The sequence below is a fragment of the Sciurus vulgaris genome (genome assembly GCF_902686455.1).
Source record: "Sciurus vulgaris genome assembly, chromosome: 2".
NCBI classification, from domain to species: Eukaryota; Metazoa; Chordata; class Mammalia; order Rodentia; family Sciuridae; genus Sciurus; species Sciurus vulgaris.
In genome coordinates, this window is record NC_136462.1 from 105,445,722 (window position 1) to 105,467,582 (window position 21,861).

At 43.5% G+C, this 21,861-nt stretch overlaps 1 long non-coding RNA gene across 1 annotated transcript in view; it reads right to left on the reverse strand.

Annotated features, from left to right (window-relative positions):
• The window catches only part of LOC306653090, a 343,839-nt gene extending 340,404 nt beyond the window's left edge, over positions 1-3,435 (reverse strand). The window contains exon 1 of the long non-coding RNA XR_013761638.1: positions 3,373-3,435. This is a non-coding gene — a long non-coding RNA (uncharacterized lncRNA). The remainder of the gene's footprint in view (positions 1-3,372) is intronic.
• Between the last annotated feature and the right edge of the window lie 18,426 nt (positions 3,436-21,861).

Genomic DNA, 21,861 nt, shown 5'->3' on the forward strand with positions numbered 1-21,861 from the left:
AGGCCCAGAGTGTGCATGCAGACTGGCCATGTGCCCACCAAAAGCATTGGTACTGGAGTCAGTTTCCTGCTGTGAAAAGTACTTGCTGAAGGCTCAGGAAGGGGATCATGAAAGTTCTTTTCTGATCCTTTTTTTCCTTGGGTGGGTTCTCTGTGTTCAGAGCCTATAGAAATGAACAAAGGAGTGTTCGAGGGCCAGGAGAGGGAAAGAAAGAGAGCCAATGGCCACTGAAGAGCATCTCAGGGCCACTGGCTCCTCCCAACAGCTGATTCCGCGTATCAGGCCAGCAGTGTGGATTTGCTCCATGACACTCAGACACAAAGGGCATCGATTCCCTTTAGCTTCCCAGGGTCCAACTACCAGGCTGGAGGAAATCCCATCTGTGGTGTTTGGGGCCCTTTCCTGCTCCCTGGGCTCCTGTGGACCCGAGAGGGTTTTGCATTATCCAGAGCAGGGCGCACTGGGCCTCAGGACACCAGGAGTGCTGTTGACAGATCGGCGCCTCAGTCACCATGGCCCCTGGAGGCAGTGGCATTGTGTCCAGGCTCAGCCTCTGGATTTTTATGCTCCATTCCTGTAAGAAGTTTGGGTACCCCCACAGCTTCTCACCATTTGCTGAGACCAACACCCCATCCCCCGATTTGTCCTGGCACTATGGTCCTACTTCAACTCCAGAAGTAATCTCTCCTCCCCTCTCTCGGGGGTCACCTCTCCCCTCTGCTTTGGGCCTAGAGCACCAGAGCTCTTCACTGGAGGTTTTGTAGGTAAGAAAGCTCAGCCTTCAGAGGCACAGAGTGGCCTCCTCTCCAGGGTGGGGACTGGGAGGAGAAGGAGGGTGCTTTATTATTCTTCTGTTGGGAACGTAGAGCAAAAGCAGTAGCCAAATGCCTCTCCCACAACACAACACAACACCCCAGAAGACCAAGTTTGTTTTGTTTGTTTGTTTTAATTTTACATTAGCCTCATGTTTCAGATGAAGAATCCAAGGCTCAGGCGTCACTTGGTTGCCGTTTGGCACTGGGCAGGAGTATATGGAGATAAACTGATCCTACAGCTAGTTCTAATCTGACAGTGTCAGGCATGGTGGTGGGCACTGCCCTGGCACTGTGGCCAGAGGGCTCCAAGCAGTTACCCACCTCCATCACAATCTCAGCCACTGCTGGGAAGGCACCCAAAGACCAGCACCTCCCATACAGGAAAGAACCTCTGAGCCTCCTGCAGGATGTCTTCAGGACCAGGACCGAGGTTTGCGCCCCATCAGGCACCACGCTCGCAGTGGCACGTGTGATCTCAAGTAACCCTCACAAGTCCTAATATTATTCTCCTTTTCCATGTAAGCAATGGAGATGCTGAGTAGCTTTCCCAAGTCCTATAAATAGTAAGTTGCCAAAATGGAATTTGAACACAGATCTCCAAATTTTAAGTATAAGTATCTTTCCATAATAGTAGATATAACTGAGATAGTTTATTTTTATAGAGATAAAAATCAAGATAACTGGGCATGGTGGCACATGCTTATAATCCCAACAACTCAGGAGGCTGAGGCAGGAGGATCACAATTCAAAGTCAGCCTCAGCAAAAACAAGGCACTCAGCAACTCAGTGAGACCCTGTCTCTAAATAAAATACAAAATAGGACTGGGGATGTGACTTAGTGGTCAAGTGTCCTTGAGTTCAATCCCCCGTACCTCTCCCCCCAAAAATCAAGAGAGGTGAATACCAATGTTCATTCTTTTCATTTTGACACAATTCAAAATTTCAGCCTCCCTCTTAAGACTTGGGTAGAAGCTACTAGAGGGTTATTCCACAAATAGCCATCAGGTGGCACCATTGTACAACAGCTGAATATCCCAAGGGCTCCACATGGAACGGAATGGTTGGCTAAGTCTAATGAGCTGTGTCCAAACCCTCCTGGCCATTGCTTATGCTGCCTCTGATTTGCTAATATGGTGATGAGAGCTGATGTCTAAATAAGAAGTTCAGTATCACATATCTCAGTAAGTTTCTGTCCATTTATTAATCCAGCTACTTAACAAAGATATCTTTTGTGCCTAATAGCTAGTTTTCAACATCTTAACCTTGTTAGATACTTTACCAGAATTTGACAATGTGCTTCCTTGTCTGCAGGAGCAGGAATAGGGTGGGGTCTTTAGGAAGATGCTCCTTGGCCAGAGATGGTTGTGGGGATGGATGTCAGGTCTAGGCTGAGGGAGAGCTGTCAGAGGTCACGCAAGGGTAGGGACAGGGTTTGACTTGGCTTTGGGGGCCAGTCAGCTTTGCACCATGTGCTCTTTGCCTCTGCAGGGTCAGGAGCTTGGAAAGCTATGGGGTTGGAGTTGCGGGGGATGTGGCTAATGCACAGCGCTTCTCACCTTGTTGGTAGATAGAGGGTCCTCTTCACTGGTAGCCTGATTCTTGGGTTTTGGGAGTTCCTAGGCAGGGGGTGGTGGGCAAGAGTGTGGAGCTCAGGCTGGCTCTGCCCCAGCCCCAGAGGTGTCCATCACACAGTAGGCCCTGGCACTAGGGGAGAAGCAGGAAGTCCAGCTGGAGGCCTCAGGCATGGACGTGTGAGGAGATGGGTCTTTCCTGGTGGAGGGAAATAACTGGGCGACCAGAGTGCTGGCTGGCAACGCCCACACAGACTCAAGTGAGACTGTCCAGGATTACCTTAAAAGAACAGAAGTCAAAGCTGAGGTGTCTCCAGTCTTAACAACCTTCCAAACATCAAAACACTTGCTTCCTGTGACCTGAGAAAAGTCAGAAATATGGCAAGGAGTCAGGAAAGGGGTTGAGGCCTTTCAGGGACTCAGGTACCAACTGTAAGGCAGTGCAGACAGCTACCGACCCAGGGAGGAGATCCAGAGGTAGGATGGAGCATGGCTTCACACCTGGGGCCAGGCAGGAGCTTGGGCCACTTCCCACAGTGCTGAGTCTTGAGATCTGAACTGATGTGGAGGAAGCTAAATGAGGGGGGGTCAGCCTGCAGCTCTCCACAAGTGCTTCAGTTTTTATTTTCTTCAGGACTTTAACCCAGTCTTAGCACAATGAATGACAGTAATGGAGAATTTGCTAAAAGAAATGTGGGGTGCTGGGAAGAGGTCTAGGTTGTTCGAAGGGAAAAATGAAGTGCTATGACAAATCTTGTGAATTATAGCAAAAGAGATGCTTTTTAAAATAACAAGCCTATTGTCTCATGATGACAGGGTTCCAACTCTTTTTATAACTACTGCATGAAATCTGTTAAGAATTAGCAAAGAGAATTTTTTAATTTATTTTTTGTGGTACTGGGGGTTGTACCCAGGAGAATTCTACCACTGTGCGAGATCCCCAGCCCTATTTATTTATTTATTTATTTAGGTACTAGGGATTGAACTCAGGGGCACTCAACCACTAAGCCACATCCCCAGCCCTATTTTGTATTTTATTTAGAGACAGGTCTTACTGAGTTGCTTAGTACCTTGCTAAGTTACTGAGGTTGACTTTGAACTCACGATGCTCCTGTCTCAGCCTCCTGAGCCTCTGGGATTACGGGCATGCGCCACCACGCCCAGCCCTTTTTATTTTTTATTTTGAGACAGGGTCTCACTCAGATACCCAGGCTGATCTTGAACTAATGATCCTCCTACCTCAGCCTCTGGAGTTGCTTGGATTACAAGTGTATACCACCATACCTGGCTAGCAAAGAATTTTCTAAAATGCTATAAAAATTAATTGCTATAACTTATTTTGATATAGTTATAAGGAAGTTGATAACAGAATTGAATTGAAGTACTACTGCCATGTAAGAGAAAAACTTTCCTTCTGTATAACCTCTTATGTGGAAGCAAAAAATGTCATGGGCAGTTCTGTAAATATAAAAGTAGTCTATCAACAAATGAGACTAAGGAGCACAGCATGACCTCTATGCATTGTAGAAACAATAATTTTATTTAATTTGTATTTGTATTTAAAGGACTTTGAGTATTTTTATATTCCATATATCACCTACAACTTGATGCTCCTTCAAACTACTAAATCTAAATTCTAGTCTCTGTAAAGATTATGCCAGTCCCTAAGTGTTAGGGGATGAACTGTGTCCCTCCAGAAGTTACAGGGTGAATTCCTGACCCCAGTGCCTCCAAATGTGACTGCATTTGGTGACACATCATTTTAAGAGGTCATTAAGGTAAAAATGGGGTCATGTGTCAGGGCACAAATCCAACATGACGGTGGTCTTATATCCAGGAGAGAAGATTAGGACAGACACAGAAAAACCTTGTGAAGACACTGGAAAAGAAGGCACAACAAGCCTAACAGAGAGGCCTCAGAAGAAACCAACCCTTTGACCTTATGATTTCAGGCTCTGAGCCCCCAGTACTTTGGTTTAGCCACCCAGCCTATGGTCCTTTGTCATGGCGGCCCTCACCAACTAATGCACAGAGTTATACAGACCATTGGGGAAGAAGCAATAAGGACAGAGGATGCTAAGACAGCTTCTTTCAATGATAAATCCCTTTTCCCAGCACAATTTGTACCTGTCTTTTTAAAGTAGCTATTTGCACCAAAAGAGAGGATAATGAATCTTCAAATTTCAAAGATGTTCATTAATTTCTGTGCAACTGTAGATGGCCCCAAAGTGACGGTCATCCTTTTGAGAGTCTCCTGTCTTCTAGACAGTAATGGCCCATGCTAATCAAAGCTGTGCCCAGGCAGGGACACCAGTTTGGGAAGATAAATGCACAGACAGGCCTGGCATCTGAGCCCCAGCTGAGCTCCCATGCAAGCATTAGGAACAGCAGCAGGTAGCCCTGGGGACATGGGTGAGGCCAGCCAGATGGTGAGGTGAGCTCTGTGGGGCTCTGTAGCCACAGTGAGCTTGATGTGGAACCAGAGCAGCGACTGGCCAAAAGACCCCAGTGGGCAGGAAAAACTGCTGCAGCTGGCCATGAAGAGAAGGCTGGCCATGTGAGAATGCCTGGATTTCCCACTGGCACTGGGTCAGAGGCCAGGCTGACCGCACACGGAAGGCCTCGCTGGGCCAGTGCCCTATTTTGAAGACAATAGCTCACTACTAAGTGTTCTTAAAAATAAATGGTTGATGGATTGATTAGTGCTTTTACAAAAATTCATTTTGTGTGTATAGACTAGATGCTCCTAACACACAATGGATATCTTAGAGAAAAAAAAATCTAGAATTTATAGCTGAAGATGCATTAGGTTCTCAGGCTGAGGAGAAAGATGAATTATCTCACAGCTATATTTCTTGGCAGCCAGTATGCTGCTGGCATCGCTGCATACAGGCACCCGAACTTCTTCTACAGTAAAACCTTATTAATTTGAAATCCAAAGAACAAAAAGAAAAATTCTCCAACCCCCACTGGACTTTGCATTTACTGGGTTCGGCTTACCTCAGCACTTTTATTAAACAGTAATAAGGCATCTTGTTGGTTAGGGATTGCAGTGACTTTGAAATAGTCGCTATTTTTAATTAAGCAACATTGAAATAATGAGATTTTAGTGTAATTTGGTAAGATTTAATTAACTCTAACTTTGTGTTGGTCCTTAAACCTCTTCACCCCAGTGAGAAGCCCCCTGGCTGCCTGCTTGTTTCCCAGGACACTGGGGCGTCTCTGAAGGCTGCCTTCCTCTACCATTCTGGGCAGCAGAGGGGACCCCCGCTTTTGCTTGGAGGCCTGTGGAGACCTGATTTTCTGGTTTCGTTTCTGTCTTTCACTTGCCATTACTGCCTGCTACAGACTAAAGTGCAGCTGTTGCCTTCCTCTCTTGCTGGGTCCCCTGCCTGACCTCCATACCCCAGGCACTGGAGGCTAAGCACCCTATTCTTTTGGCTTTTCCTTTTATCCTCAAGCTGTACCAGATTCTGCTCCCTCTTCCTTCCCAGAGCTTTCCATCTCAGTGGTCAGGGCTCTTTGCCCCTCTTCCCTGTCAGTTCATTCTCTTTCCAAATGATTCTCATTTTTCTAAAATACTTCCATAGCTCCCCTTTGCCGGCCATGGCTGTCATCGAACACAGAGCCCCAGGAATTGGCAGAGGCACCTTGGAGGTAGCTGTGGGAGGTGAGGATGAGGGGATGGAAGGACGGAGGGGTCTGGGCAGATGGCCTCGTTCTCCTTACCTCTGCTTTGCCCACTACTGCCCTGCTTTCCTCTGATTATAAAGGAAGCTTCTGAGTAATATTTGATGTGGAAACAAAAGGTTTCTGTTGCTAAAAACAAGTTAGAAACCACTGAACCACATAACGGGCCCTGTGCCCTCCAGCTGAACAATTGAGACTGGCACACACACCAGAGCCACCTTTCTGGTTCCCTTCAAGGCCACCTCAGCTGGGGGCCCTGAAACATCTTGTCACATTCCACCTTTGTTCCTGTGGGCCAAGGCAGGCTCAGACCCCACCCTCCTCTACTGTGGCTGTGGACCCCAACTGCCTTCTCTTATTCCGCAGGACCCAACTTCTCTCAGTGGCCACAGGTGACTGGACTTGGGCCCTGACATGAATGGATATTTGAGGTCCCGTTGCAGAGACCCAGGCTCAGCATGGTATGTGGAATTCCCACACAGATGATGAAGCCACTGGGGGGCTGTGGATGGTTCTGGGGCTGAAAGGCCATGTGGAGTCAGGAGCCCCTTATTCGTCAGAATCGAGGGATCAAGGTACAGGGGCAAACTAGGAAGTTAATCAGCAGAGGCAGGAGAGTGAGGAGGAGGGATGTGGCACAGAAAGCCCTGCTGCTACAGACAGCCACCACCCCCATCCTCCTCTGTGGACCCACTGTGAGGTCTTAAGGCAAAGCTCTCCCTTGGGGAGCTGCAGGAGGGGCTCTGCTCCTGCTAACAGAGGGGTCAAGTTATGCCTTCTGGCCTGGACCCTGAGGACAGGGTAGAGATGTATCTTACTCAGGTTTTATTCCCTGAAGCACACAGCACGGCAACATGGTAGGGACTCTGTGTGTGTGTGTGTGTGTGTGTGTGTGTGTGTGTGTGTGTGTGTATCATTTTCCCCCTCTAGTAGTTGGTGGGAGCCTCAGTCACCCACCTGCCTGTCTTGAAAACATGGTATATTTGAGTTGTACTCCCGTGTGCACAGTCTAGCCTGGGCAGGGAAGGATTTAAACACATGGGCACTACACACCCACTAGGAGAACTATAATCTAAACAATTGTAACAAGTGTTGGTGAAGATGTGGAGGAATTGGAGCACTTACACACTCCTGCTAGGGATGGAAAACGGTTCAGTCACTGCAGGAAATAATCTGGCCATTTCTTAAAAAGTTAAACATGGAGTTGCCATGAGCCAGCAATGGCCCTTCTAGATATATACACGTGACAAATAAAAACATGCCACATGAAAACTTGCAGGCAAATGTTCACAGCAGCATTGGCCATAGTATCCCCAAAGAGGAAATCATCCAAAAGTCCACCAACTGATGAACAGATAAACAAAACGTGGTCTGTCTATGTAATTGAATATATTTTGGCAATAACAGCAAACGGAAGTAGGACTGCAGGCCACCACATGGACAGCTTTGAAGACACTGTGCTAAATGAGAGAAGTTGCTTATCAAAGACCAAATGATTCCATTAATATAAAAAATTCAGAATAGGAAAATGTGCAGAAACAAAGTAGATTAGTGGTTGCCAGGGTCTCGGAGAGGGGAGTTTGGGGAGTGGCTGCTAATGGAAACCGGATTTCTTTTGAGGGTGGTAGAAATGTTTTGAAATTACAGTCATGATGGCTGTATAACCTTGTGAGTAGACAAAAAAAAAAAAAAAGAAAAAGAAAAAAAATGCTGAGTTGTACATTTTTAAATGTGAATTTTATAGTATGCGAATTATAACTCAATTAAGCAATTAACCCCCAAACAAGATCTTTAGTGAGTTAGGAGCTAGGCAATGAGGGACTGGGGTTGTGGCTCAGTGGGAGATCACTTGCATCACACAGGCGAGGCACTGGGTTTGATCCTCAGCACCACATATAAAATAAATAATTAAAGTTAAAAAATAAATATAAATAAATAAAATTTTAAAAAATGTTTAAAAAAAAGATCTAGGCAATGAGCAGCAACAACAGCCAACATGGTGGAAGGCGGGACAGCCTGACACTATGAACCTGTGTTGGAGGAGAGGGCCACCACCTATGCAGGAGTCCTGTGAGGACAGTAGCCTGAGTCTGCTCAGTCCTAGTTCCAGAAGCAGCTCCCAGAGAAACAGAGGCAGAGCCACATGCTCTATGGCACCACAGGGATGAAGCCCAGACGACCCAAAACCCCATGGGATGAGCCGTTAGAGACTGCAACACATTCCACGGGAAAATAAAGAGATTGAGGGAACCTGTGCATCAAAGAGATTTAAAAAAGGCAAATCAACCAGTTGCTGTATGTGGACCTATATGATTCAGAGCCAAACAATCTGTTAAAAAGGTAATTATGACTTTTCACACATTTGGGAATTTAAACACTATCAACTGTTTTCAGATTTGAGAATGGTATTTTTGTAGCATGTATTTTTTTAAAGGGTCCTTATTTATTAGGATTATTAAAATATAGTAAAAATGAGAGCTGCTTGGGACTTATTTCTAAATAATCAGGAGAAAGGGAGCTGTTGGAAGTAGAGATGGAATTAGATTGCCCATAAGTAGACAATTGTTGAAGCTGGTGATGGCTGTAGAGGGCTAATAATATGTTCTAACTCCTTTTGTGTATGTTCAAATTAAGAGAGAAATCACAGGCAAAGTGGGAGTCTGAAGTGGGCTATCAGGCCTAACACTCACCGGTGGTTGATGTCCAGGTTCCCCTTGGCTGGTTTGTCTTCATCTGGCATCTCCACCACCCTACCAGGCCCGTCGTCCAGAGGGCCCCTTCCCCGGAGAGAGCACTCCCAATGGCTGTGACTCCCCAGGGCCTGGCTTTACAACCATTTCCAGAGGACAAAAGTTAGAAGATGGACGTTTGTGGACCAAGGCAGGAAGAATGGATGAATACTCGCAGCAAGAATTCCAAACCATCCCAATACTGGAGCAATTCAGAAAGCAAAGAGCTGCCATGTACAAGGAGGAAGGGAGAAAGCCTTCCAGACAGTTCCCAGCAGTTTAGGGAAGGGAGAGTTGACTTCTGGATCAGAGGCTGGGGAAAGTTCTAGCAAGGGAGTTTGAAGTGAACTAGAAGGACAAATTAAATCATGCAAATATCTTTGAATGTGTTTCTTAATTAAAATTAAGGAGTTGAGCTTCTCAGAGCTGACCTCCTATGGAATGGCCAGTGGTCCAATTCAAGGTCACTCACAGGCCTGTTATTTTAGAACAAAACATTTCCCAGAAAAACAATGTTATAAGCAATGGTTGGGTGCTCAGGTTCTTCCTTAAAGTTTCTTTAGCCAGTTGAAATGCTAAACATTTGCACCTGAGGTAGGAAAGGTGCTTGTAAAGGCCTGGGTAGTTAGATAAGGTTAAGATATGTGTCAGTCAGTCAGGATGTACACCCTCGGGAAACGGCAGTAGAATCCCAAGGAAGGAAAGAGCCCTTCCAGTTGGGTGGTCAGAGAAGCAGTGAGATCTGAGTTGAGTTTTTAGCAGTGAGTAAATTCAGGAGCAACCCTTCTCACTTTGTGTGTGTGTGTGGTACTGGGAATTAAACTCACCAGAATTCTACTACTAAGTTTTGTTCCTGCTTTATTTTTTTAAGTCGTAGATGGATAAATACCTTTATTTTATTTGTTTATTTTATGCAGTGCTGAGGATCAAACCCAGTGCCTCACACATGCTAGGCAAGCACTCTACCACTGAGCCCCAGCCCCAGCCCCCATTCCCTGCCTTTTTTTAAAGAAATATTTTTATCTTGAAACAAGGTCTTTCTAAGTTGCCTCGGTTGGCCTTGAACTTGAGAGCTTTCTGCCTTAGCTTCCTGAGTTGCTGGGATTACAGGCATGTGCCATTGCACCTGGCCCTTTATACCTTTGTTAAGACAAATTCTTAAGTTGGTTTTGGGGCAATTCCCATATTAGCCTTGAGTCAGGCTCTGGGAGTTAAGAGAGAATGTTAGCAGAGAGCTCAGATCCACCTGAGACATACACAAATGTGACTGGGCTGTGCAGAACAGACAGCCAGGCTTCCGGTCCTCAGGGCGCCCCCAAATGACTGTCATCACCCTCGCTCTAGATTTTAGGCTCTCGGCTCCCTGGCTTGGTGTCTGACTTCTACCTTTGCCAAAATGTCAGGGTTGAGTTGGCTCTTGCTCATATTTGTTTTTTTTTTTCGATATTCCAAATAAGCCCTACTTCAATTGATCTCTTCCACCAGGCCCCTAACTTCTTCCTGAAACCAGCATCCAGAATACAAATTTCAGACTCATTAGGCAGATTCAAAAAATAGGGCTCTGATGGCTTCCTTATTTCAGGAAGCATTGAATTAATTATTTCCACTCAGGAAAATGTCATGTTGGAGTTCATTCCTGCTTTAGTCCCCAAGTGAACTCCAGGAAGAAGCAAATGAAAAGCCATCTTAGTGTGTGTAGATCAGGAAGAAAGAACCTCATTTTCCCTAAAATGAAAATGTAATTATTAAAATACAATCATATTCCACCTGAGGAATTTTAGTCAACAGTGGGCAGCACTGTGGTATTGTCTAGTGATGTTGTGGTTTGGGTTTGTGGAAGTACACTCTCTGATGTTCCAACAGTGTCAGAAACACCTAACAATGCATTTCTCTCTCTTTCTTTTTTCAGTACTGGGGATTGAACCTAGGGGCACTCCGCTACTGAACTTCACTCTCAGCCCTTTTTATTTTTATTTTGAGACAGAGTCTTGCTAAGTTGCCCAGACTGACCTCGAACTTGCCATCTTCCTGCCTCAGCCTCCCTTGTAGCTATGATTACAGGTGTGTCGCTGCATCTAGCTCGAACAGTGTACATCATTAAGTGACACTCCTACTTGCTTTCCACTCCCAGAATAGTCAAATACTTATTTCTCATTTGGGTCTCTCTCATCAAGTGTCCATTATGCTGTGTAATAAAACTCCTGCAAGTTTGATAGCTTGAGGCAATCATTCGTTATTGCTCACGTGCCTGCAGGTTGGGTGGGTGTCTGGTGACTGGGTTCAGGAGGGTGTGTGTGCTCTGTGGTCGGCTGCAGTTCAGCTGGGGGTTGGCCCAGCCAGCATGGCCTCAGGGAGGAAGAATGGCTGACTAGCCTGGGCCTGTTGTTTCTTTCTCTTACAGGCTAGTCCAGACTTGTGGTCTTGGTGGAGGCAGGGGTCCTAATAGAGTAGGAGACGCATTTAAGTCTTCCTGAGGCCCATACTAGAAATGGCACGTCACCACTTCTACAGTATTCTGTTGGCCAAAGCAAGTCTTGCGGCCCCCTGCCCTATTGGCAAAGGGTAAGAAAATACGTTCTGCTCTTCATGGCAGGAGTTTCAAAGTCTTGCTGCCGAGAGGGTATGGATTCAGGGAGGCCATTAACTGTGGTCAGGAATGCCATCCATCTACAGGACCTGCCAACATCATTTTCTTTTAATTGTGAACAGTCTGATCTCAGACATTAATAAAATTCATTCTAATTCCACTTCCAAATTCCTAATTCCTAGGGAACTGGAAAAACAGAGCATGCCAACCTTCTGTAATCCTTCGTCATGTGACAATCATTTCTGGAGCACCCACTGTGCCAGGCCCCTGGCTCCATGGGTCCCTGAGACATATATGAAAATGACAATTCTCCTGCCCTTCTGGTGCTCAGCACAGCAGGAGAATTGGGCTATGAGCGGAGAGAGGAAGCAGCCACGGAGCTCCAGTGGGAAGCCTGGGGAAGAGATATTGGGTCTCAATGGTGAGTTGGAGTTTTCCAGAAAGAGATGAAAGGGGAGTTTATTCCAGAGACTGTGTATGTGCAAAGTTGGTTGTGTTTTCAGAAAAGTGATCTGCTTACACAAAAATCCTAGGCTGTGAAGAACCTTGCAAGCCTTTCTATGGAGGGCAGGCTTCATTGTGAAGATACCCAAAGCTGCTGCTGGGCTTTTGCCCGATTAACATGCTCAGCTTTGTCTTCTAGAAAGATTGCAAGGCGGCAGGGAGCCAAGAGGGGGCCGGTAAAGACAGGGAGATCAATGAGGAGGCTCTTTCCATTCTAAATCTACCCTTTCAGGTGGAAGTTTCTGAGGATGTCCACCTGCTGGCTGAATAGGGGACATTCTCTGGCACATCTAACCCTCTCAGTTGCTCACTGGTTATGCAAACCAGTGAGGTGAGGACAGGACCTAGAAGCTTTGCCCTTTCTGCTCTTGGCGCACTGCTTAGCGGGTTAGCTTTTAAACTTCTGGCTCATTCCGGAGCCAATGCCTCGGCCCCTGGGGGTAAGCTTGATCTTCTTGACCCTGCACACATGTTTACTTTCTGGCAAACAAAGTGTGTGCTTGGGATGAGGACGATGCACAGAGAACCTTGCGCCTTAGACCTCTTCTCCAGGAGTTTTCTTCTTTTGACACCTGGTGCAGTGTGTCTGAGCTTTCAGATTCTCAACCCTCCCAACACCCTCCCACCCTGCCACACACCAGCAGTTTGTCATAAACCTCACGGGAAGTGTAGTCAGAACAATGATCTGTGTGCTGGTCCCTGGAACCTGTGAAAGTATTGTTACATGGCAAAAGGGCATTAAGGTAGCGAATGGAATTGGGTTGCCAATCAGTTTTTTTTTTTTTCTTTCTTTCTTTTTTAGTGCTAGAGAATGAACTCAGAAGTGCTTTATCACTGAGCTACATCCCCAGTCTATTTTATTTTGAAACAGGTTCTGGCTAAATTGCTGAGACTGGCCTCAAACACTTGATCCTCCTACCTCAGCCTCCTGAATAGCTGGGATTACTGGCATGGGCCACCATGCCTGGCTACCAGGTGGTTTTAAGAGAGGGAAAGTATCCTGGCTTACAGGTGGTCCTATGTCACCATAAAGGTCTTTAAAAGTGGAAGGGGGCAGTAGAAGGTGATGGGTGTGAGAAGAGCTCCTCCTGACCTCACTGTTTCTCAAGGTGTAGATGAGGTCACGAGCCACGGATGGAGATGGGGGTGGGGGGTTGAGGCTGGATAGGGTGAGAAAAGGGACTCACTCCTAGAGCCTCTAGAAAGGATAAAGAGGAACACGTCTTGATTTCAGGCCAGTGAGGCCCATGTTGAGCTCTCAAACTATAAAACCATTAAGATTCTAAATCTGCGTTGTTTTAAGCCAGAACATTTGTAGTAATTGGTTGCAGTGGCCATAGGAAACCAATACACACATGTGGGTTGGCAGTACCCTCCTTGGAGACAGGGTCTCCTCCACGTCCCTAGCAGCTAGAGCACGATGGCTTGTGCCCAGTGCTCAGAAGATGCTTTCAGAGTGAGCAGGACTGACAGAGACAAAGGGGTGGCCACAGGCCCTCCACCAGCTTGATTACACGCTAACCCCCCAGGCGCCCTTCACCCCTCTGTCTGACCACCTCTGTGCCTTCTGATGAAAAATGTCCCCTCCCGCTCCCTCTCCCAGGCTGTCTTCTCTGAGGGCAGGCTGTCTTGTCCACTGGAAAGCATTTTGTAGGTATACACGGCTCCCTGGAAACATGGGCTCAGGATGTCAGGGCTAGGAAAGGGTAAGTACAAGATGAACCCGGACCAGTTTGTGAAAGTAAGGAAATGCTTAAGAAATGATGGGGGACATGTCAAAAGATCATAGCCACTAACAGGAATGTGCTGTCAGCAACCAAATCTGGGAATTCGAGAAACAAAATGAATGATGACAACAGTAGATCATGAATAATATGAGTGTTCTTTGCTAAGTGAAAGAAGCCAGAACCCTCAGGCGGCATGTTATATGAATCCACTTGTATGACATTCTGGAAAAGACAATACTATAGGGATAAGAAGTAGATCAGTGGTGGACAGAAATAGAGGGTGTGGAGGGGCTGATTATAAGTGGGTAGGTAAAAGAAATCTGGGGGTGCAGATGTTTTGTTTTGTAAGTGTGAGGGTACATGTGTGATTTGAATGCTTGTCAAAACTTACAGAGCTGCCAGGTATGGTGGCTCACGCCTGTAATTCCAGTGGCTCAGGAGGCTGAGGCAGGAGGATTAAGTGTTTGAGGCCAGCCTCAGCAATTTAGGAAGGCCCTAAGCAATCTAGTGAAACCCTGTCTTTAAATAAAAAGTAAAAAAGGGCTGGGGATGTGGTTCAGTTGTTGAGCGCCCCTGGGTTCAATCCCAGTACCAAATAACAAAACAAAACTAAACAAAAAACCTCCTAGAGCTGCAGGCCTCAGAGAGAGAATCTTGCCACACATAAAATTTTTAAAAATTAATCAGGACTTGGAGGATCCCTAAGTGGTACACAAATTGTTACAAATGAACCCCACCATAAAACAGATGAGCAACATAACCACACTGAAGGGGAGGTGGGGAGAAAAGAAGAAACTTGAATGCTCTTGACTTAATCCTGTAAGACTGAAGGTGCACGTGAACGCTCATGAGTCCTGTGCTCTTAGGGACAATTCTGCAGCTACTTCAGGCATGAACAAATAGGCAAGTGTATTGTAGGTGTCGAGAGTCCAGTTTCTTACTGTCAGAGAAAGCATTTGCAAATAAGAAAAGGGGAAGGCTAAAATGAGCACTGTTGGGTTGGACTGGAATCTGCCTATCAGTGTGAATTTATGATTTTAAAAATTTTGCATATTTAATATGAATGTGTGGTTTTAAAAAGTACACACATACACTCACACACACACACATATCTGCATACACACACACAGGTAGATGTGTGTGTGTGTGCTTGGGTTAATATACATAAATTTCCAAGTCCTGTCCTCTGAGAGAAACAGTGACACCCAGTGACAACAAGCACACCAATTGCCAGGATTTTTGTTTAAAAAAAAAAAAAAAAAAATCAGAACTCCCTAGAAAAATGGTTGATTCTAGGTGCTGCACAGGGAAGATACAAGCCCCTGGAGTATGTTGAAGTACCAGAAAGTAAGGGAGTGCTCAAGAAAGGATGGAAGCATGCTAAAAAGAGTGTAGGAGCCCATCTGAAGAGCTTCCAGTGGCTAAATCTGGAACAATTTGAACTTACATCTCATAGTATCTCTTATCCAAAATGCTTGAGACTGAAGTGCTTCAGAATTTTCTTTCTTTCTTTCTTTCTTTTTTTTTTTTTGGATAGTGTATATTTGCATATATATAAGGAGAGCTCCTGGAGATGGGCTCCACATCCAAACATGAAATTCATTCATGTTTCATATATATGTTATACACATAGTTTGAAAGTAATTTTATACAATGTTTTTAATTACTTTGTGCATAAAACAGTTTTATAATGTGTAATTTTTCACTTGTATCATATTAGTACTTGAAAAGTTTAGAATTTTGAAGCATTTTGGATTTTGGATTTTCAGATTAAGGATGCACAACTCTATTATAACCTATAGGGTAAAATAAAATAAATATCCATGAGTCTATACTCATATAGACAAGTGGATGAGAAAGGACATTCTTTCTTCACAGAAAATTTCAATTACTTATGATAATTAGTGAATGAGAGAAATATATGGTAATAATAATTAATAAATGAGAGAATAACAAATCACCTTTGGGAAAACACCAAGGTAATAATCACTGCAGTCATAATACACCAGTTGATGTTAAAATTAATGGGCAACCATTTGAGGTTAAACAGGATATTTGCAGAGCCTCAAAGTATCTCTCCTAAGATATTTATTAATCATAAAGGGAAAAAAATAATATCTTTACTGTGTAGAAACCCTTTGTCATCACAAGTGACTAGGGTTAACATCACCAGTAGTAAGAGCAACAGAATGTTCCACTGAGGGGAAGCTTGTAAATCTGAAACATATTTTGGCGGGGGTGCTGATAAAGTGGTATTTACATAATTTCAAATATCAATTGTTCATTGCTGGTTTACAGGAAATCAATGAACTTTTATATATTAACCTTATATCCTAAGAACTTGCTATAATCACCCATTAGTTCCAGGAGTTTTGTTGTTGATTCCTTGGGATTTTCTACATAGACAACCTGTTATCTCTGAATGAAGGCAATTGTTTTACTTTCTTCTCCTTCTTTTTCTTGGCTTGCTGCTCTCGCTAGGAATTCCAACACAATATAGAATAGAAGGGGTGAACCATGACCTCCTAGCCTTGACCCTGCTCTTGGGGAGAAAGCATCCAGTTTCTCACCATTGAGCATGATGTTAGCTGTAAGTTTTTGTGGATGTTCTTTATCAAGTGGAGGAAGTCTCTTTATTGCTCCTTTCCTGGAAGCTTTTGTTTTTGTTCAGAGGCACTGGGGATCAAACCCAGAGTCTCATGCATGCCAGGCAAGGAATCTACCACTGAACTACACCCCTGACATTTGTTGAGATTTTACAATCATGAATGGATTCTGGATTTTTATCAAATGAATTTTTCAGCATCCATTGGCTCAATTATTTTTATTTTTAACTTATTGATTTGGTCAATCACATTACTTTATTTTCAAATATTGAACCAACCTTGTGTACTTTGAACATTTCCTACATAGTCCTGATGTACAACTCCCTTAATGTAATCCTGTTTTATTTGTTCATCTTTTGTTCAGAATTTTTGCATCTCTATTCACAAAAACTTTTGGTCTGTAGTTTCTATTTCTTGCAATATGTTTATCTGTTTTGGTATTAGGATATTCTGGCTTTGTAGAATGGGTTAGCAAGTGCTTCCTCTGCTTGTATTTTCTGGATCCCAATTTTAAAATAATATTATTTCTAAAGTCAATTTTATTTAGATTTCTAACACACTTTTTTTTTGCTTACTGTTTATTTATTATATGTACATAATTCACTTAGCAAGGACCTGGAGGAAATAAAATCTCTGAGATCTTATATGTCTGAAAATGTCTATTTCTCCTTTCTCTTGAATAATAACTTTTCTGGATATAGAATCCTCATGTACAGAATTCACTGTGATTTCCCCTCAGCCTGTTGATTATTATTCATCATCCTTGGGTATCTAGTCTTGCCAAGAAGTTTATGGTCAATCAGAGTAGTCTTTTCTTTCGGGTACCTATTAATATTTTTCTTTATCATTGATGTCCTCAAATAATGGGACTTTTGAAAACCAAGGACTCATGTCTTTGTTCTTGTTTCATAGTTTCCTAGTCGTGTGTTTTTTTAAGCCTTTAATTTTTTTTTTTTTTTTTTTGAAACAGGGTCTTGCTGAGTTGCCTAGGCTGACCTCAAACTTGTGATCCTCCTGCCTTAGCCTCCCAAGCAGCTGAGATGACTGGTGTGCACCACCATACCTGGCTTTCTATCAGGATTTCAAGAATATATACAGATATATGTATGTATGTATGATATATATAATATATAATATGTATTATATATTCATATATGACATATAAAATAATATATTATATACATATAATTTCATATATATGTGTGTATATATATATAAATATAAAATATAAAATCTTATAAAATATAAGATTTTATCTATATTTCCTCCAGCATGACTTACCTCACTGGTTGAATCTTTATACTATTTTTCATAGCACCAGGTTGACTCATGTGTTTTGTCATTTTGTCTGAGATATTGTCATGCAGAGAAGTTTTCTTCCTCACTGTTGGGTAGTTTCCTGGTTGTACATTCTGGTTTTAAATTTGATCTTAGGCTAATGATATAATATTCTGGGCAGAAACTACATTCTGGATGTATGGTGTGAATCAATTTCCAGTCATGCAAGTGCCCTGTATCTGCTTCTGCTGTGGGCAAGTGATGTATCTCTGGATACAAATCTAAATAAGCTAATTTGACTTCCATTCTTGAGCAGGGAAGATGGTCTCTAGTTCTGGCTTCACGATCGCTCGGGGCTCTCAGTGTAGTCTGCCCTCACCATGAGTAATGTGAATGTGCTTCCTGTTCTCAGACAATGAAACCAGGGCCCCAGCTCACTCCTGCCCCCATCTCTCCATGAGTTCCCGGTGGCTGCCCCTATAGCTCTAGGCCTCTCTTCTACTTTGAGGGCTTTTCTCTTTTATTTATTTTTGTTTGAAGTAGAGGGACATAGTTTCAGTCTTTGCTCACTCAACTATCTTGACTAGGAAGGTCTGAATTACTTTTATAAGTTTAAAAAAATGCATTATAAAATAAGCAGTATGAAAGAGAGAGCTGGCCCTAGGGGCACGTGATTTATCACAATGATTAGGCACACAGGCTCTGAATCTGGCTCCTACACAGCCCTGGATTTGAATCCAAACCCTGCCACTTACTAGCTGTACAATCCCAGGTACAATGTATGATCTCTGTGGACCAAATTCCTCCTCGCACAAAGAGCACAACCATGTGTCCTGGGCTACTGCGAGGACCCATGAAGTGGCACATGAAAGCTTCCTTCTCTCCCACTTCCCAGGGACTGAAACAGACTTCAGAGTCAGACAGATGGAGGGCAAACCAGCAATTTTATTACTTGTGGCGTTATTGAGGAACAGCAGGAGTGTTAGGAAATAGGTGTTTTGTGTGACCATTAATCCCATTTTCAATACATTGTGTACCTAGGTCTACATACAGAGTTCTTTAGTGTGGCTTTTTTTTTTAAAACCACATACATCTTAATACTACTTTATTGATACCTCTCTAATGGTTCATTTGAATAAGAAAAGAAAGAAAGAAAGAATAACTTTGGGAGGTATTTTTTCTTTTCTTTTTTTCTTTTGCAATACTGGGGACTGAACCCTGGGATGCTTTACCACTGAGCTAGTCCCCAGCTCTTTTTAGTTTTTAATTTGAGAAAAGATCTCCCTAAGTTACTGAGGTTGGCCTTGAACTTGTGATCCTCCTGCCTCAGACTCCTAAGTAGCTGAGATTATAGGCTTGTGCCGCCACATCTCACACTCTGGGAGATTTTATAGGTGACTTTGTGTGTTAGGTTTTTACCTTCTGACTGTGGTATTTGAATGGTGCAGACCCCGAAGAGAAGCCTTCAGAGGTGGGGCTTACACAAGACGCTAAATATTGCAAGTGATTTGTAAATTTCCTTTCTTAACATAAACTAATTGGTGACATTTCATAAAATAAGATGCAGACTTCATGTCTTCCATTTGCCAGATGCTTTTTATTAGATGCCCACAAATGCTTAAACATGAACCAACACTCATACTTTATATTTCCAATAGCTTGAAACAACCAGGAAATTTTTTTTTTTTTTTTTTTTTGTGGTACTACTAGGTATTGAACCCAGGGTCTGACACATACCAGGCAAATGCTCTAACACTGACACTGAACTATAACTCCTGCCCTTTTGAAATTTTTATTTTTGAGACAGGGCCTCACTGAAGCTGGCCTTGAACTTGTGATCCTCCTGTCCCAGACTCCTGTCACTGGGATTATAGGTATGTAGCACCACACTTGCTCAGAAAACTGTTTATAAACAAATATAAATCATCTCTCTTCCTTTGATCATATATACGTGCCTGCACACCCACACCCACTCTAAAAACACAAACAGTGTTTTTATTTCTGTTCCCCAACCAACCTGGGCTGAGGGACTCATTTTTTTAAAGTACGGTAAAATCTGAGGAACATAAAATTTGCCATTTAAACTATTGTTAAGACCATAGATCAGTATAGTAGAAATGTTCACATTATTGTGCAACCATCTCCACTATCCTGAGGGATTTTTGCATCTAAACAATGTTTTGAAAACTATGGTTTTTATGAAATACTTCACATTCAACGAGTAACAGCTAAAGAAAAAAATGTGATACATCAGATGTATCAGAAGCAACAAAGAATCCCTTTAAAAAAATCTCTTCCTCATTTTATCATTCCTTGCAACTCCATAGTAATGTTGTTTTATGAAAGCAAAATTTAAAATAGAAAACAAATACTTTGTCCCCAGCTTGTATATAAAAACCAAAGTTTGTAACAAGGTAACTATTTTATAGCTCTCCAAGCTCATTAAAACTATGCTCTTCCTGTTGTGTTCTATCATTTGGACAGGTATGTAATTAAGATAGATGGCGTGTGATCCTAAGGGCTCCCTTATGGGAGAATGTTCTGGCCAAATTCAGTTTATTACATTATGCTGTTCTTTTATATGTCCCTTGGTGTCATACTTCTTAGCTGTCTACATAATATCAAATGTAGGTCATTTTCCTGCCTAAAATGTTTCTACCGTTGTTGTATCCATTAAGGAAGTTATAATTCTGAGATGTCTGAATTTAACTGTTGAGTGGATGGATCTTTTTCTGGTAGTAGGCTTATATTTTAAGACTTTGAAACAAACTGTACTGCTCTATATTTTCTAAAAAATATTTAATCCTGTGACAATAGGGTCAATTACTTCATTAGAATATGGTGTTCAGAGTCCCATCCTTTTCTGGGTTTAAGAATGTTCTAGAATATTTTAAGTTGGGACTAGAGCATGGAGGGTCAGGAGAAGGAGAGGGTGCCAAATCTCTGGGGATGAGTGGGTCTCCCACTCCCAGTTGTCACCAGGGAAAGGGTTGACTGCTGTGGAAGGGAAGGTCTCGCCCAGGGAGGGACAGCTGGGGTAGCCTGGGGCCAGCACTGAGGCCGCCTGGCTCCCACAGAGCTCCTTCAATTCCTTCATGTCACCTACCTTTGCAGTCATTTCCCCCTCATTCTTGTCTTTGTCTCCTTTACCTACTCAACTCTTTACTCCACTGCAGTATTTTTCAGTTCCTCAAACCAACCCTTGTCCCCCACTTAGGCCCACATTTCCCACACTCTTGGTCTAGGCCTAGAGACCTCCAAACCCAGAGTCTTTGAAATCTTTTGCTACAGCATTCCTTTCTTTTTCTGCCTTTTACTCTAACCCGAACCCTGTCAGGTCTCCCCTTTGACCCCCCTGGCAGTGTACAAAAGCTCGTGAAGGAAAGGAGGAGCCACGTGGAGCAGAAAGTGGGGGATGTTTTGGTTAACTTTTAAAAAACATCTTCCCACATGAAGAAGTGGATTTCCTCTGGTAGAAAATACAGTCATGTTCCATGCTGGGAAAAATTAATCTGGAGAATAGCAGACTTGAAGGACAGTCTCTTCAAAGTTGGGGTGAGGAGAGACATGGGTAAAGGTACATCTTCAGATGTTACTAAAAAGAATTATTCTGTTCACATTAAGTACACGCTGAAATTTGTCAGGGATGTCTGCACCTTACGTTGGCAATGATAATGTGTAATTTTCCCCTCATCATCCCCTGTCCCCTGGTCCATCTGGTTCAAGGGTGGTCTCTATCCCTTTTCAATGAGCTATATATTAATTCCCCTGTGTTGCTGATGATAGTCAAAGTGGTGTTCTGAGTGTTGAGTATTTCATCCAAACATCCAGTATCTTTCTGAAGTTTGATATGGGGCTACAGACCCCAGTCCCTGAGATTTCAGACATAGAGCTGATAGGAGGTCCGAGACAAAAAGAAGCTTTGTCCCTAAGCCAGAGACTTGGGGTGATTCTGGACTGCCCAAAATTGGGCTCTCTGCCTCAGCTTCGCTGGCCCTCGACACCCCCATTTAGCTCCCACCTGGACCCTCTGGCAGGCAGAGCTTCCTAAGGCTGAGTTATAAACGCTTGCCCCATTTACCTTTTTCCAAACATACATCCATATCTTGAATCATCTTCATCAAATTGGCATAAACTCTTGTATTTTCATTGTGAAGGAAAGGCATGTGGATGTCAATTTCTATGTCCTTGAAGAGGGGACCCAAGGTTGCAAGAGACTGAGAAGTCATGCCTGCAGGGGACAGATCAAATGCAGAGTTCAGAGGAGGTGGTCCTTGCAAGACAAAAGCCCACAAAGGGAGACTCAAGGCGACCTCTGTCTCAAAACTTTTGTGGCTGCCTGAGGTACTGTGGT